At 37.4% G+C, this 14595-nt stretch overlaps 1 protein-coding gene across 1 annotated transcript in view; it reads left to right on the top strand.

Annotated features, from left to right (window-relative positions):
- The window catches only part of LOC139696866 (uncharacterized), a 565035-nt gene that overhangs the window by 91041 nt on the left and 459399 nt on the right, over nucleotides 1–14595 (top strand). The window contains exon 2 of the mRNA XM_071595746.1: nucleotides 8869–8925. The gene's annotated coding sequence lies outside the window, so the exon portion shown is untranslated. The remainder of the gene's footprint in view (nucleotides 1–8868; nucleotides 8926–14595) is intronic.

The raw sequence follows: 14595 nt of genomic DNA, 5'->3' as shown, positions 1-14595 counted from the left end.
TATAGAGATTGCAAATTTCTGGAGTGTAAATAGAGGGACAGGTACAAAGAATAAAGTAGTCGCATAGTAATTTTCACGTCTTTATACCGTATTATAGGGTGAACCTGAAATTTCCGGAAATTCAGAAAAAGGGTCATTATTCGGTCGCCATTTCTGATGAAAAGTCATGCATTCACTTTACACTGGTCACTTATTTTTAGTTTTCGGTCTTTTCAAACCCTTTGCCAATCTGTCAATAACCCTGAATTTCCTGGAGGGTAACCTTTGATGTATATGTAGTTTCTATCAATAGGACTAGAGAATTTTTTCCGTCAAAGATTAATATATGAGACTGCGAATCTCGAGACTTGGCACGGGTAGGAGTTAAATTTAAAACGGAGCTGTCCCCAGGAGACAAAAAGTCTTCGGAAGTCCTGTTTTCCGTTTCCATTTCTTAGTCATTTTTCTTAATATTTTTTATTTCTATACTTTTCTTTTCGCAAATACATTCAAATGTAAAATAAATATAAAATTAGCATCCGTGTTCTGTATGAATTAGGCGCAGAATAACGCAGAGGTTTCTTGTTGGTATTTTCTTAGAATATTATTTGATTTTGCGATCCTTACTAGACGTGTTGCCTCTAATTCTGCAGTGGCTGTGAAATCTCTTTGGGTACAGAATTAGAGCTGATGCACAATATTGTAGAAGGTAATTTTCAGTCCCGTTCACGTACTTCCTGAGTCTTATGCAACGTTCGGTATTTAAATTCGGCGCGTAGCGAAGTTCCTCGGGTCGATTGCCCCCGGATTGGATGCAGCCCGCCCAACGTTTCTCTCATGAGGGGAACGAAAGGTATTTGGAATTAATATTTCGTGGGAACAACAATAGCAGTCAACTTGAGATAACCTCTCATGCATGTTTATGTGGGTTAAACAATATTTTTGATGGAAACTTAAAATCTGATGTTTTTTTACGATATCAGAATGCGTGGAATAGTTAAAATAGGTGCACGAGAGTATGTATAGCGCGAACTCATTTTAGAGGTTATTTCCGAAGGATCAGTAGTTTTTAGGAATTATTTTGCCTTCTTTCTAGACGAGAATGGTGATGAACTATTTCATTACGTCACATGTTGCTTAAATTACATTAGTTATATTATTAATAATGGTAGTCTACCGTTTAAGGTAGGTTTTGGATGGATACTTTGAACATTGCTACATTTCTTAGCCTCGCCTAACAAGAAAAATACTTTAACCCAACACTACATTAAAATGCTCTTCAGTTCCGCATACTTCCTTCCTCTCTTCATTCTATCCAACATGTCTATTTTATTCTTACTCGTTTTACGCTTGTCTAAAGTTCTCACCTCATTCACAGTCTTCAGCATTCCATTGCCAGTCAAAATGCTCTGCATCCGTCTTTTCTGCATCCTTTGGATTTCTCCCCACTATTCTCTATCCTCCTCCAAAAACTTCTTCGTTTGGTTTTCTCTCCGTCCGTTTAACCTTTGCCATCCTTCTCCACACCACCACACCTCTAAAGCCTCCAATCTACGCCTCATATCTTGTTTTAACGACCATATCTCCACACCGGTAACGACCATGCTCCACATCAAAGTTTTAGCGAATCTTTAATTAAAATCCTTACTCAACTTCTCTGTCATCAATCTATCCATTTTGTGGCAACTTATATACCCCACGCGATTTTCTTCTTAGGTATAACTATTTTGGTCCAAAACAATTTCGAGATATGGAAACTGCCACATTCTAGTTAATAAACTCCTACCTCTTTCTCGAAAACCTCATGGCCTTTGTTCTTTATATTGATTCGTTTTCGATACATACCTCACTGACTTTGTAATGCACTCAGCAATGATTATAATCCGATGTAAGCAATAATTGGCTGAATGCTTCATCATCCGCTAACCTCATTCATTTTATGAATCCCCGACCCAATTTCTTCCCGATCTCCAGTTATTCCCGTGGCTCTTTTACCATTTCCTCCATATATACTTTGAAAAGCTCCCCTTTGTTACTCCTCTTCCTAACACCACCCATCCCGACTCACCAGCCTCCTCATGGCCCCGAAGAATCCTGAGCCGGCTTCTATTTTCTACAATACATTCATTTATTCTACGCAATTTGCTCTGTCAAATGCCTTCTCAAGATCTACGAAACAAATACATCTTAATTGTACTCAATGTTCCTTTCTACACGTATTAGTGACCTCATCACTGTTATGGTATCACGTTTACCTCTCCCCTTCCTGAACCCCAACTGATCACCCCGTAAGTATTATTTTGTGCTCCTCTCCATCCTCTTATTGATGATCCTAAGAGCCTCCTTTATTGCGTACGAAATCAAACTTATTGTTCTATAATCCTCTCATACGTATTCCTTTCCTTTTTGGCATGCAAGCAAACGCTAATCTGATGAAATCTTACGGCCAAATTCTTCCCTCATAAATGCTGCGAATGAATCCTTAAAAACTCGCCCTTCCACGTGTTTTAATCCCTTTTCTAAGCATTTCCGCGATCCATCCCTGCATCCATTTTTATTTTAATTCTCTCATTGACCATTGTGTCTCGAAATCGAGTATTTTGGATCTCGACTACGTTGCATGTGCATACGAGTATATTCTCTTTCTATGCCTGAGCTTGCTGGCTTAATATTTTCTCTTTATATCATAGGTCCTCTATACATTCTTTCCTTCTCTCATGAATCCTTACTTCTGCTAATAATAACTTTCCTCCTTATCTTCAATATTTTTTTTCCTTTCTTTACCCTATTTAATCCCTGGTAGTACTTTCATCTGCGTACAAATACAGCGGACCCTTTTTTTTTACCGCTCCTAGTATATCCTCCACATCCTAGCACTGCGTCTTCATCCACGCTCTATTATTTTCCCGCCTCATATTTTATTCAACTCTTTGCACTTCCTTCTTCCTAATTCTGTTAATATTCTTCCATTTCCTTCTCTCAGTTATCTGTTTTAGCATCTCATCAGTAATAAATTGTTTCCTTGTGCTTTTCCTGTTAACTGTTTCTATAGTTTCTAGCTTTCTATATCTATTTTTTGAGAAGCTCACTTCTTTTCTGTACTGCTCCCGTATCCTCATGGATACCCCGTATCCGCATTTCCGATCCTCATGGATAAACTTTCCCACTGCTTCCTGGTACTCCTTCCTTTTCGTTTCGCGTGTACTGGATTCTGCATTCCATCTCCTCAACCGTATTCCTTGTTTTGTCCTCTCGAACCTGACGTTGCACTTAATTAGCCCTAAATTATGATCTGAATCCATATCTTTGAATCTTCGATCTTCAGATCTCCAGGCATTCTCCGCCTATTCGTACGTACGTCTTATGTGGTGTGTTAAAGAAGTGTGCATTATTATTCATTATTATTTAGTCCTGTCTTCTGTGGAACTCTATTGCTTTATTCCCGCGGGAAATTCTTGTTCCTAAACCGCAGTAGCCTATTTATATGGGATAATTGTACTTTTTAATTACATTTTATAGTACATCACACTGGGTTCGATTTCTGATCATTTTTCTTTTCTATTGTATCTTTTTATCGAATGGAATTAAATTCCTCTGATCGTCCGTCTGTGTCACGGTAAAGTGAGGTTTTCTAACGGTACTCGAATTTAGTACGCATATTTTAATCCTAATATCTCTTTCTTTAATAAATCAAGGTTATAGCACTTTTCCGTAAAAGAATATTTCGCTAATATACATCAACCCTGGAACTGTGTATATTTTCTCTTTCTTTATGCATTCCGTAATTTTAAGCGTAGTTGTTGTTTACATACTACAATACTTATTGTTAAACTTTACGTTGATCTCACCTTTTGAGTTCTTTACATAAAACATTCCCATTAAAATCCGATTCTGAAAAATTTCATTTTTATCCAATCTTGAATTTTCATATTTGCTGCTAATAGCTCTGTAATTATTCTTCGGAAGGCAATTTAAGTTATTTTATGTCGGCTGATCTCATCGAAAGAAGGTCATGTGACGACCAGACATCGTTGGATGGTTTTATTGTGGTTTGGATCAATTCAGAGGAGATTTTAGGAAAGCTTATGTTAGAATTCTGTGCTAAAATGATATATTTATTCAACTGTAACCTAACTATTCCGACCGACAAACAGAGGGATAATATCCTTTGATATGTACCGTACATTGAATTTATTGCAGTCCTAATGCATGGAACGGCAGCAACTTAGAAAATTATACTTAATCAAAATTAACTAAATGATCATAATGTGATTAGCTAATAATTGGTTAACTTATGCTACACTTAATATATCTCTAGGTTAAAACATGTTTTGATTACCTTAATGTGCAAAAAGCGTTGATGCTAGAATTAATCGTTTCATTTACGGTTTCCGTTTGAAACGAACGAATGAATTGCACTTGGCTTGTGTAGTTGTGCGTAACAGTATGAGATTTAGGTTTTGCCCTATTTGTTCCTTCATCTCAGCGTTTCTCCCTAATATTTTGAGTAGACAAAATGTCTCGTTAAACTTTCTTCTATCTACGAAAGATCTACTGAAGCAAGGGAACCCTATGAAAACACTCCAGGATTTTTGGAAATTTTGATAAAATATATCTCAAGATGCAAAAATCGGCGCTTTGACAAAACCCTGTTTACTTCGGCCGACGGAGCATGAGATTCTCTGCCTTTCTCCTCTCCGCGTCTTGTCGAGCGCCTTCTTGATCCTTGTCCAGTCTTCTTATCTCTTGTGGCACTCTTATCGGAGGCATGACTCAAATTATCTCCTTTTACTAACAAACAACACGCCCGCTCTGAGACCGAACATATACATTCTGCCTAGCAATCTCCATCTTTCCCATGTTTAGTAACGTTCACGTTATCATATATACAGTAGACCAAAATTTCCTCATAATTTTAGCCTACGCTTCTGTTTTTGAGTAGGCTTTATCGTCTAGATGAGGATTTCATCGCAAAAATTATGTTTATTTCATCCGGAGATATTGTCGCCCTAAAGTATATTTACTGAATAACAGGTGTTTTCAAGATTCAAATGTTGCGAGCCAAACAGTAATCTTAACGTTATATTAGGAGCACTTACTTGATCTTGTATTCCTCGGTTCTTAGACTAGGTTAAAACGTTTTAATTTTGAAAATTGTAAGTTTATTTTTAAATTCAACGATCTATATTTTGAATGATTTTCAATTGATACATTATGTGAACCAGCAATTACCTTGCCGTGGCTTTGAGTAGTCCTCTAACGATCTGCATTGTAAATCCGTCCACGAACCACTCAGTCCAAGTATTCTACGTGCTGGGAGAAGTAAAAATTAAATTAATTAAAAATCTGGTTTTTGAAATCGATACATGAATGCCAGTGAAAACGTTTGAATGTTATTTCAAAATCACAGTTGTAATTCATGATATTTCTCGATTACATAAACACCCTAGAAAGACCGACAAAAGTTTGATAGGTGAGGGTAAAGCTCACCTCGTACTGAATCCTATGCGACGAGTGAAATCCACTCAGGGTAAGGGAGGCACTTACTTTCCTGCTGCTTTCCAGTAAGATCTGATACCCGAAAATTCAAACAGCCTGGATGAAGCTAAGGGTTCCCAGGTCGTCACCTAGAATTGCTTATAGCCCAATGATCTACCGACCGGTCAGTGGCCCAGTGATCTACCCACTGGGTCAAGAAGTGCCCTGATATTTCTCGATAGTAATGCTTAATTTATTTATGTCGTATTTTTTTAATATTTTGAGCGCGATGGCGATGCATTACATAAAAAAGCAAAGATAATGTTTATTAAGTGACCTCATCTCTTGGTTAGGACGTTGGATTGCCCAACTTGGATCAGCTTGGGATGCTGCAGGTTCAAATTAGGGTAATGCCGCGGAGCACTCCCAGCAAAATCAAAGCTGTGGAGTTAGATAAGCATGGAGTTATCTCTACCCCCCGCCTGTCAAACTAGCATTCGGGTTGTAGAACTTGGTTGGATTGAATATTTATTTCATATAAATTCCTGCAAATCTGTTATTAAATTCATTTTTGATCTATTGTCCTCAATCAAATATAAAACATTTTTTTGTATGTGTCAGCAAGAAAAGTAGCCGCGAAGCATCCCTTGTCTGGGAATTATGAAGTTATGAATTATTCTCTCTACTTTTATTTATACAATAACTCACATCGATAATATGGATTTTCCAGATGATTTTTAATATTTTCTATATATTAATATTGAAGTTTTTGTCTAAAATAGCACGCCACATTATACCTTTAATTGTTGATTCTCTTATATTAAAATTAGTATAAATCAAAACTTGAAAAATGAGCAAATATCTGAAATGTGCCAATGCTTTTCTTCATCAGTCAATCAAACCTTGCTGTGTGGAATAAATCGTTCAATTTTGAGATTACCGAAGTTTTGACGATGAGCCAAAGAAAAGTTGATTTCCGGTATCTGAAAATTGATGTACCAATTACTTTCGCGTGATGATTAGCTCATACGCGTAAATCTATGAAAAAATAAGCCACTTGCAGAAGTTTCGAGTTAGTATTTCGTAGTTTTACTCTAAACTGATGTAGTAAATTGGACGCTCATTGAAAAAATCAAATTTGGCATCCCATATCCTTTTGATTTTGTAATAAGGACGAAAATACTTTCAATACTGATATTACTTATACTTACTTACAAGGATAGATGTACCATTTATTTGCAAAATTATATTTTTCTTGCTGAATAGAGTGAATCATGAAATACCATTTGTGTCCACCAGAATCATATTGTATGGTGCAATTAATTTAAGAGGAAGCTGTATTATAGCAGAGTTGATATTATTGAGTACAATTTTAATTCACGTAAATAAACAATTTCAATTAATACTTGTTAAGTTAGTGAAAACGTTTTCCGATAAACTATTGACATTATATTATTTTAAGGAATTACTCGGAAGTAAAGGCTGACTGGTTGAGCTATAAAAACATGACTGCGATTTAAATGGACCCATTTTCAGTCATTTATAATATCCGTATCTACGATTCCACGGGCGTTGATGAGCTGTGCCACTGCGAGGTTCCTTCCCACGAACACCCGGCACGGGTTGTTAATTACTTATTATGTTATTATTTTTAAGATGCTGGAGGGGTTTTGATGTGATCATCACTTCCTCTTTATATATTTTTAGAATTAACTTTTTGCCTATATACAAGGTTTGTATAAAAAGTATCGGTATCAATTTTTTCATGACGCATGCGTGAAGTGCTGAATTCAGACCGCCGATTAAGTGTGCGCATGATCGCAAACCGTATTGGCATTGATAAGATGATAGTACACACTATTATCACTGAAAATTTGGCGATGCGGAAAATCTGCGCCAAACTCAACCCAAAGGTCTTGAAGGACGACCAAGGGCTGAGTCGAGTGTCTGGTTGCAAAGACCTTCTGCAATGGGATCGCGACGATTCCCCAACCCCTTTACAGTCCCGACTTGGCACCAGCAGACTATTTCCTATTCTCAAAAGTGAAATCTTCCCTGAAAGGACACCACCATGGGACCCTAAGTGCCGTCAAAGAATTTAAGGGTACACTTACACGTGTACCCTTAAGGACCTTCCGGAATCCGTCCACCAGGGAGCCTTCGAGTCGTTGAAAAGCCGCTGCCAAAAGTGTGTCGACGCTCAAGGAATGTACTTTGGAGAATTTTGTGACATTTAAGCAACATCTGATACAAATATATTTTTCCTGAAAATTTTCCGGGTAATTTTCCTATTACCATGTATTTAGTAGGGTGATATTATAACTCAAATTGTTTTTATATTTTTGATTCTTCTTCATATCAATGAATGCGAACACAAGTAAATTAATAGGTTCTGATGGGGGAGATGCATTTTAATGCGAATATTAAATCTTTGAACAACTATCGTTAACCTGGATTCCGTTTCCAGTACCAGCATTGCATTTACATTAGAAGTACCCTACCGGTTGAAGTAGGTTTTTGATAAACCAAGGTACTACATGATGCTACACTTCTAAGCCCTTCCAAATACCGTACAAAATACTCTGAAATCACTTATAGCAATGGACAATTTTTTTTAACTCCACATGCTTTCTACCTTCCTTCATTCCGCCCTCCTCACCCATTCTTTTTCTCCCTTTGCCTCGCTTACCTAATCTTTCTCTTATCACAATCGCAAGGACTGCATAAGGCTACTATTATATGAACTCAAAGCGTTCAACTAACGAGTTGTATCTTTCTTCTTGAAAACAGAATTTATACCTGAAAACTTGTTGCTTTGAACTTTTGATGGCTCATTTTGGTGCTAAAATTCAAGTTTGGTGACAGCTGTTAATGTAAATCTGATGTTCAGAACTTATTGCATCTTCATAATTTAATTTTCATTTGTTACCGGACGTAAACAAAAAATCCCGGTGTTGTGATTAGGACGAAATTACGTTGTTGAATAATAACATAGTAATTAAGTGAACTGGAGTAGTTTTTGATTGCATGTCCTATTTTGTGAATAAAGGTTATCCAAATTCATGTAAATTCATAAAGCTGCCCGAGTAATAAACGTAAATGTCCCATCTGCATCAATCAGAAAGGGGAAATACATTTATACAATTCTTATAATTTTGCTCATCATTTTGAAATAAGTGTTTTATATTCGCTAGAAGGAATGCCTGAAAATAATTTCCCTCTTATTAGGAACTCATCTGTGATTGCTGAAAGAATACCAAATTATGATGAAAATTTAATGGCAGTTCCTTTGCTTCCGGGTTAATATTTTGTAGAGTAACCCAATCGTCAATTCTTATATTTTACTTTTCCAAATCCTAAGCTTTCTTTGGAAACATTTTAATCAATCTTATTCTTCTATTTTAAAACTAGGTGAATCCTATCCGCTCTGTGATTCGTGAATGAACGACTCAAAGACTACGGGAAACGGTAAGCTTTAATTTTTTTCTTATTATGTTTGAATTTATTTCTACATGAAAAAATAACGTATGATTCACGAAAATCGTACGGGTTTCCCTTGTTTTCAATTAATTGTGTACTTTTTCGTCTCCCATAACATCTATCTTTTCCTTCTGATAATAAACTTTCGTTGGTGTTTTTTATTATTCATTTAAATTAAAATGCGATGATCTGTACACGTCATTGCTATTGTCGTAATTCGTGACGTGCTTTCTCATTTTCGCGTGCAAATGTTTCATGAAAGCTTGATTGATTGCCATCTGATTACGACATTTCCAGTCGAAAAGTGAAAAAAGACAAACTATTTCTCCGTTGTAATAAATTATAGCACCGTCTTGATTCATCTTTCGTCGAGATTTTTCCTTTTTTGTCCCATAATGAGCTCGAAACATGGGGTGGAGTTAAGTGGATCCGCAGTGTTTTCCATACGATTTGCAGTAGACGGTAAGAGGGTGCAAGGGTACTCATCTATGATAACCTTCCTCCTGCTTACTATATATTATAAAGTGCAGGGAATATGAATGATGTTTCAATAATTATTCTCTTTTCTAGAATCTTAAATCTATCCATGTCGTGTTATCTTATAATGAAGGACTGCCTAAGACGGAAATGACGCACATCTATCTATAAATAATAATAATAATTAATAATCTCACTGAGGTTTAGTTTCTGTGCTCGTTATAATTCTTTGAATCTGGTACAAAAGGATATGTTAATTTTGTATTTATGCTAATTTTTAATGAGTGCTAATCCCAGTGGTTTTCATACAAAAAGTTATAGGAGGATGTTATCCTGAAATTAGATTGGAGATAGTCGTTAAAAATAAGCTTTATGAATAGACGTTATTATAAGAGGTTAATATACAGGGTTCGTCCGGAAAATAAGTGTACTGAGCTCAGGAAAAAAAAATATTACACTTTTACATATCTTAAGCTAATATTCCTCAAAATAGGACCCTTGTGAGTCGATACACTTGTTCCAGCGGTGTTCCCATTCCTGGAACGCTCCCGCGAAGGCATCATCGGGAACCTCTCGAAGACTCGTCGTCGACCTCTTCTCTGCCCTCCACGAACATCTTGTGCCACCGAAAGATCATGTTTCTGGACATGGCTGACTCCCTGTAAGCCTGGTTAATCATACCGACAGTTTCGGTAGACGATTTCCCAAGCTTTACCGCAAATTTGATGGAATAACGCTGCTCCAAAAACTTCGGCATCGCGTTCCGTGACGTGGGTCGAGCGTGGAGGTTCGCGTTAAGAGAGCTCCTCACTACACCACAGCTCAGAGCCGACTGCCTTTTTCAGCGTCGCTTGCCGACATACCCCCCTCCAATCGCAGCCCGTCAGAGCGGTGCTGGGCGCGCCTGGAGCGGCGCGCCCAGCCCAGGAGTCAGTACACTTATTTTCCGGACGAACCCTGTATAAGTTTTTTAATCGTTCTCTAATTCTCTTTTCATCATTAAGACCTCTTACAGTCTCATTGGTCAAGACTTACTACAAACCAGTGCAGGTCATTTGACCTCCCCCCTCCCTCCAAAGTCATCACTTTTTACCGTAGAATCTGAACATAGTTGTACACATTTTTACGAACCGAAAAATCCGTGAAAAAACTTACCTAAAGTGTTGCAAACTTGTCTTCGAGCATAAGGATTCTCAGGTGTGTATTAGGAGGTCTGAAGGGAATAAGATGTACATTTCTCTCGGGGGCAGTAACGATTGGTGGTGGTAATAAACCAAACGGTGTTTATTCTAGGAAAGGCATATGGGCGTTGTGAAATACAGGCATTATGCAATATTTCACATCTCTCATTTCCCTCCGCAACTAGGAACACCCGGAGCATTAACCATGAGTAATTTGATAAATGTCCATCTGTTGACTGCTGCCTTAAATAAATTCTTCTATCTTTTCGGACGTCTTCATCAGAACAGTGAAGGTAACATAGTATTTTACCACGATGGGCGAAGATATATTATACTCCATTATCACCGAGCCAGGGCCAACGGTGTGCACTAGAATGAAAGTCGTTACCGGGATCAAAAAGGATATTCTTCCCTGAAAATCCTATGTCAGAGGTGGTGGTAAACATATAAGGCTCGGGACAGAACGTAACCTCATGGTCCTCTATATTTTATTTTACCCCAGGGAATGAGCGACTTAGGTGTGGGTAATACGCCTTCATCCTCATTATAAACCACCTCCTGTCAAATTGCCATACATTTCGTAGCCATAGAGGAAATGCAATATGCGAGGAGAGTTAGCAAATTGTTAAGGAGACGATCCCTGACGCTTTAAAGTGTGTGCAAAAACCTTCTTGAATGCGAATCTTATAGTTCATAAAGTATTTAGTTTTGCGAAAATGAAATCTGATGTTATCAATTTTCGTCGCTTCTGAAATTCAATAAATCTATGCAAAATTCACACCCACCTTTTGAATGCGTATTTTTGTGTTTAGTAGTTTGTCTAACATTGGTGAATGTCTCGGGTAACTCACTATGAATAGCATTGCTCCATGTGCGAGATGAAACACCGAACTTGATCATCAGTGGAGGTGAAAACATTTTCAGAATGACCTGCAACTAGATGTTGAATCATCAATAGTAATTACGAAAAATTAAAAGCATAGTTCAAGTAGTGACCCAATAAATCAATATTTTTATGTCTTCGTTTATTTTACATGAATGTATATACTACAAAGGAATACGTCGCACCTCCATAGTCTCTGAAATCCTAATATATATTCCGCGAAACTAAATCATGTATAAGAATTACTAGAGTAACATTGCTTCGAACCTGCGCTACAGAACATGTAAGCATATCTATGGTTCACTGCGTCTTGAAAAAAGTGACTGCATAAAACCTCTCGTTTTGGTTTTTTCGACCTGGGTCATACTGTTTCACGTTATATCGAGTGTGGTATGTGGTGTTTTCGTTTACATGCTACGTGTATCCGAAATTATTCATTTGCGCCAACATTCAGTTAAAAATAGTGATGTGCGTAACTCTTTCTTTCGTGTTACTCATTATGCTGTCAAGGACATTTATTTTTTATGCACGAGAGAGAGAGGTAAATTTTCCAGTTTTCCCCCTGGGGACAAAGTATGGACTTAAGTTGAAGAACAAGAAAATCATTTTCTACATGAAGTTAACGATACCACGCGGCTGGTTTTTCTCCTTGTTTAATTGTCTTTGAGTGCTTTCACAATCTTGGTGCTAAGTCTTCATACCATAATTGAGTTCATGCCACATCCAAAAATAATTCAAGCTCTAATGGCTTTATGAATACTTTTCCCAGTCTGGTATTAAACGACCCTGCCGTTTCTTCCCAACTGCTTTGCTCCAGTCGATGATTTCGTTTCGCTGTGAAAACCTCTCTGCTCGTGCGTGATAAGGTTTCTTTGGTGTTCTAAATACGCCTCGTTCTTTTGGACTTCTCTTGTCTGTCGCTGGCGAGTTTGCGCCGTTCTCATTGTCAATCTCGCTCCTTCTCCTAAGTTTTCTCCCCGGTGTGGTAGGGATGGTCATTCCATTGGCCTCCCTCCCTCGGAACGCCGTTTCGACTTTTGTGGGTGGCAACCTGTCTCTCTCTCTCTCTCTCTCTCTGGATTATCTCGAGCCCGCGCGTTGTGTGAGGGAGGGGGAGAGACAGGGCATTGGCGTCATTCCCGAATGGGTTTTAAGTACTGCCATTCCGTCAGAGATTCCCATCCGCGCGGAATCAGCACACGTGTTCTCTTGTTCGTACATTGCGTTAACATTCTAAATCCTCCTCTGCTCGTATGAAAATGATTTTGCATGGAGAAATACATCCTTGGCATACGTACGTCTCAAATCGCTCCAATGAAGCTGAAAATGTGCTCACTGAAAGTAGCCTGTTATTCATTGACTTGGGATTCTCATTGTACGATGAGCCATTTGAATTTGTTTTCGAAGAGGCATGGCGTCTAAAGGTTTTCGGAATGATTGCTAGTGTATTCTTGGGGATATTAATTTGACTAGATTTAAATCTACGCACGAGTTTGATGTCCCATCAATTTTAAACAAACTAATTTCAAAATACACTAGTATAATTTAGATAGAGAGGGAGCGTGTATTTATTAGCATACTATAATGGAAAATTGTGGGTGGCAGGAGGAGAGCAAGGGAAAAATAGCCTTGAGAAAGAGGTATTTAGAATAAAAAGTTTGGTGTACATTAGAGATCAAATAGGAAAAATGATGGAACGAGCGGAAAATCTTTGCAAACTCGACAATATATTATTATTGACATGTGCCAATGACTAAAGTGAAACAATCAAATTTAATCTGTATTTCTAAATGGCTAATTTCACCTCATTTATGTGTTTCTCTGCATTGGACATATCATTCGTAACGCTCATCTTACCCATGTTTCTCAATGTGTTTCCTTCCCTGATACTTCCTTGTGGTGAATTTTGAAGTTGTACTTATGGGAACCTCATCAACTAATTGTGCTCTAGCCGTTTGCGAGTGAATTTGATAACGTTAAAAATACTTTGACAACTTCCTTCATTTGTTATTATTTTAAGAAATTCTTAAAGCATGTCGTCGATGGATGGCATCAATAAAACTTACTCTTGGATGTACATTTATTAGCCGAAATGAAGGGTAGAATCAACGACTGTTTTTGATACCAATTATTTGAAATGTGGATCCAGCAATTGAAACTAATTATGCTTAAACTCAACAATGTGAAACGATAATCTGAACGAATTTCTTAGGTGGGTGGTACTTCAATAAATCTTTGGTTGATTTGCCTAATTTTTTATCGGTTCTATCGAAGTATTTATTTCGGCCTGAGCTTCCGTCTTATGTTCTTTGAATTAAAAGATTTAATGAAATCACCGAGGTAAATCAATCAAATTTCTTTACATCCATTCCAAAAGTTCAAACAGTTTGGTCACCTTCGGAAGCACTCTCTTTAGAGGACATCCTAGTTATGTACGAAGCGAGTGCCTGGGTAGCTTGTATTTTATTGGTTGAGATATGTGGATGATGTTTTATGCTGTTGGACAGGTAGTAAAAGACAATTAAAAAACTTTTTAAATTTTCAAATAATCAGCATGCAAATGTACATTTTTTAATTGGAATAAGAAGATAAAATAATTATTAATTTTTTAGACCTAGTTATCATCAGGGAGGACAGCAAGAACGATTTTGGCATTTGGAAAACCTACGGCCTCGGATTAAATTATTCCAGCTGATTCCAAGTATCCTTGGCCTAAAAAAATAGCTAAATTCCAGGTATCCCTGTTTATCCGTATTGACCTGGGTAGTGACGATTCCACTCTTAGAAAATGCGTTCAATAGGTAATAACGTGTAATTAAACATAAAGCTATGGAAAATGGCTACAATCCTGGCATTATAGAGAGGATGTTCCGTAAGACATTAGCGAGGAAAACGATTTCTAGTATTTAGACCATTTATTCACAACCAGAAAGAAATGCGGCCAAAGAGAGTTAAAGTACCTGTATAGGAAAAGTTTCTCAGTTAACGTCCTATCTTTTTTCTAATGATGAATTTAATATAGCTTTCTATAATCCGAGGACACTTTTCTGTGACTCAAATTAAGTGACACGAAGGATAAAATATAGGGGGAAAACAAAAGTGAAGTCTATAAGGTGA

This window comes from Hetaerina americana, unplaced genomic scaffold (genome assembly GCF_022747635.1).
Source record: "Hetaerina americana unplaced genomic scaffold, ioHetAmer1.1.p SCAF_7, whole genome shotgun sequence".
Classification (NCBI taxonomy): domain Eukaryota; kingdom Metazoa; phylum Arthropoda; class Insecta; order Odonata; family Calopterygidae; genus Hetaerina; species Hetaerina americana.
This window is presented reverse-complemented; position numbering and strand designations above follow the sequence as displayed.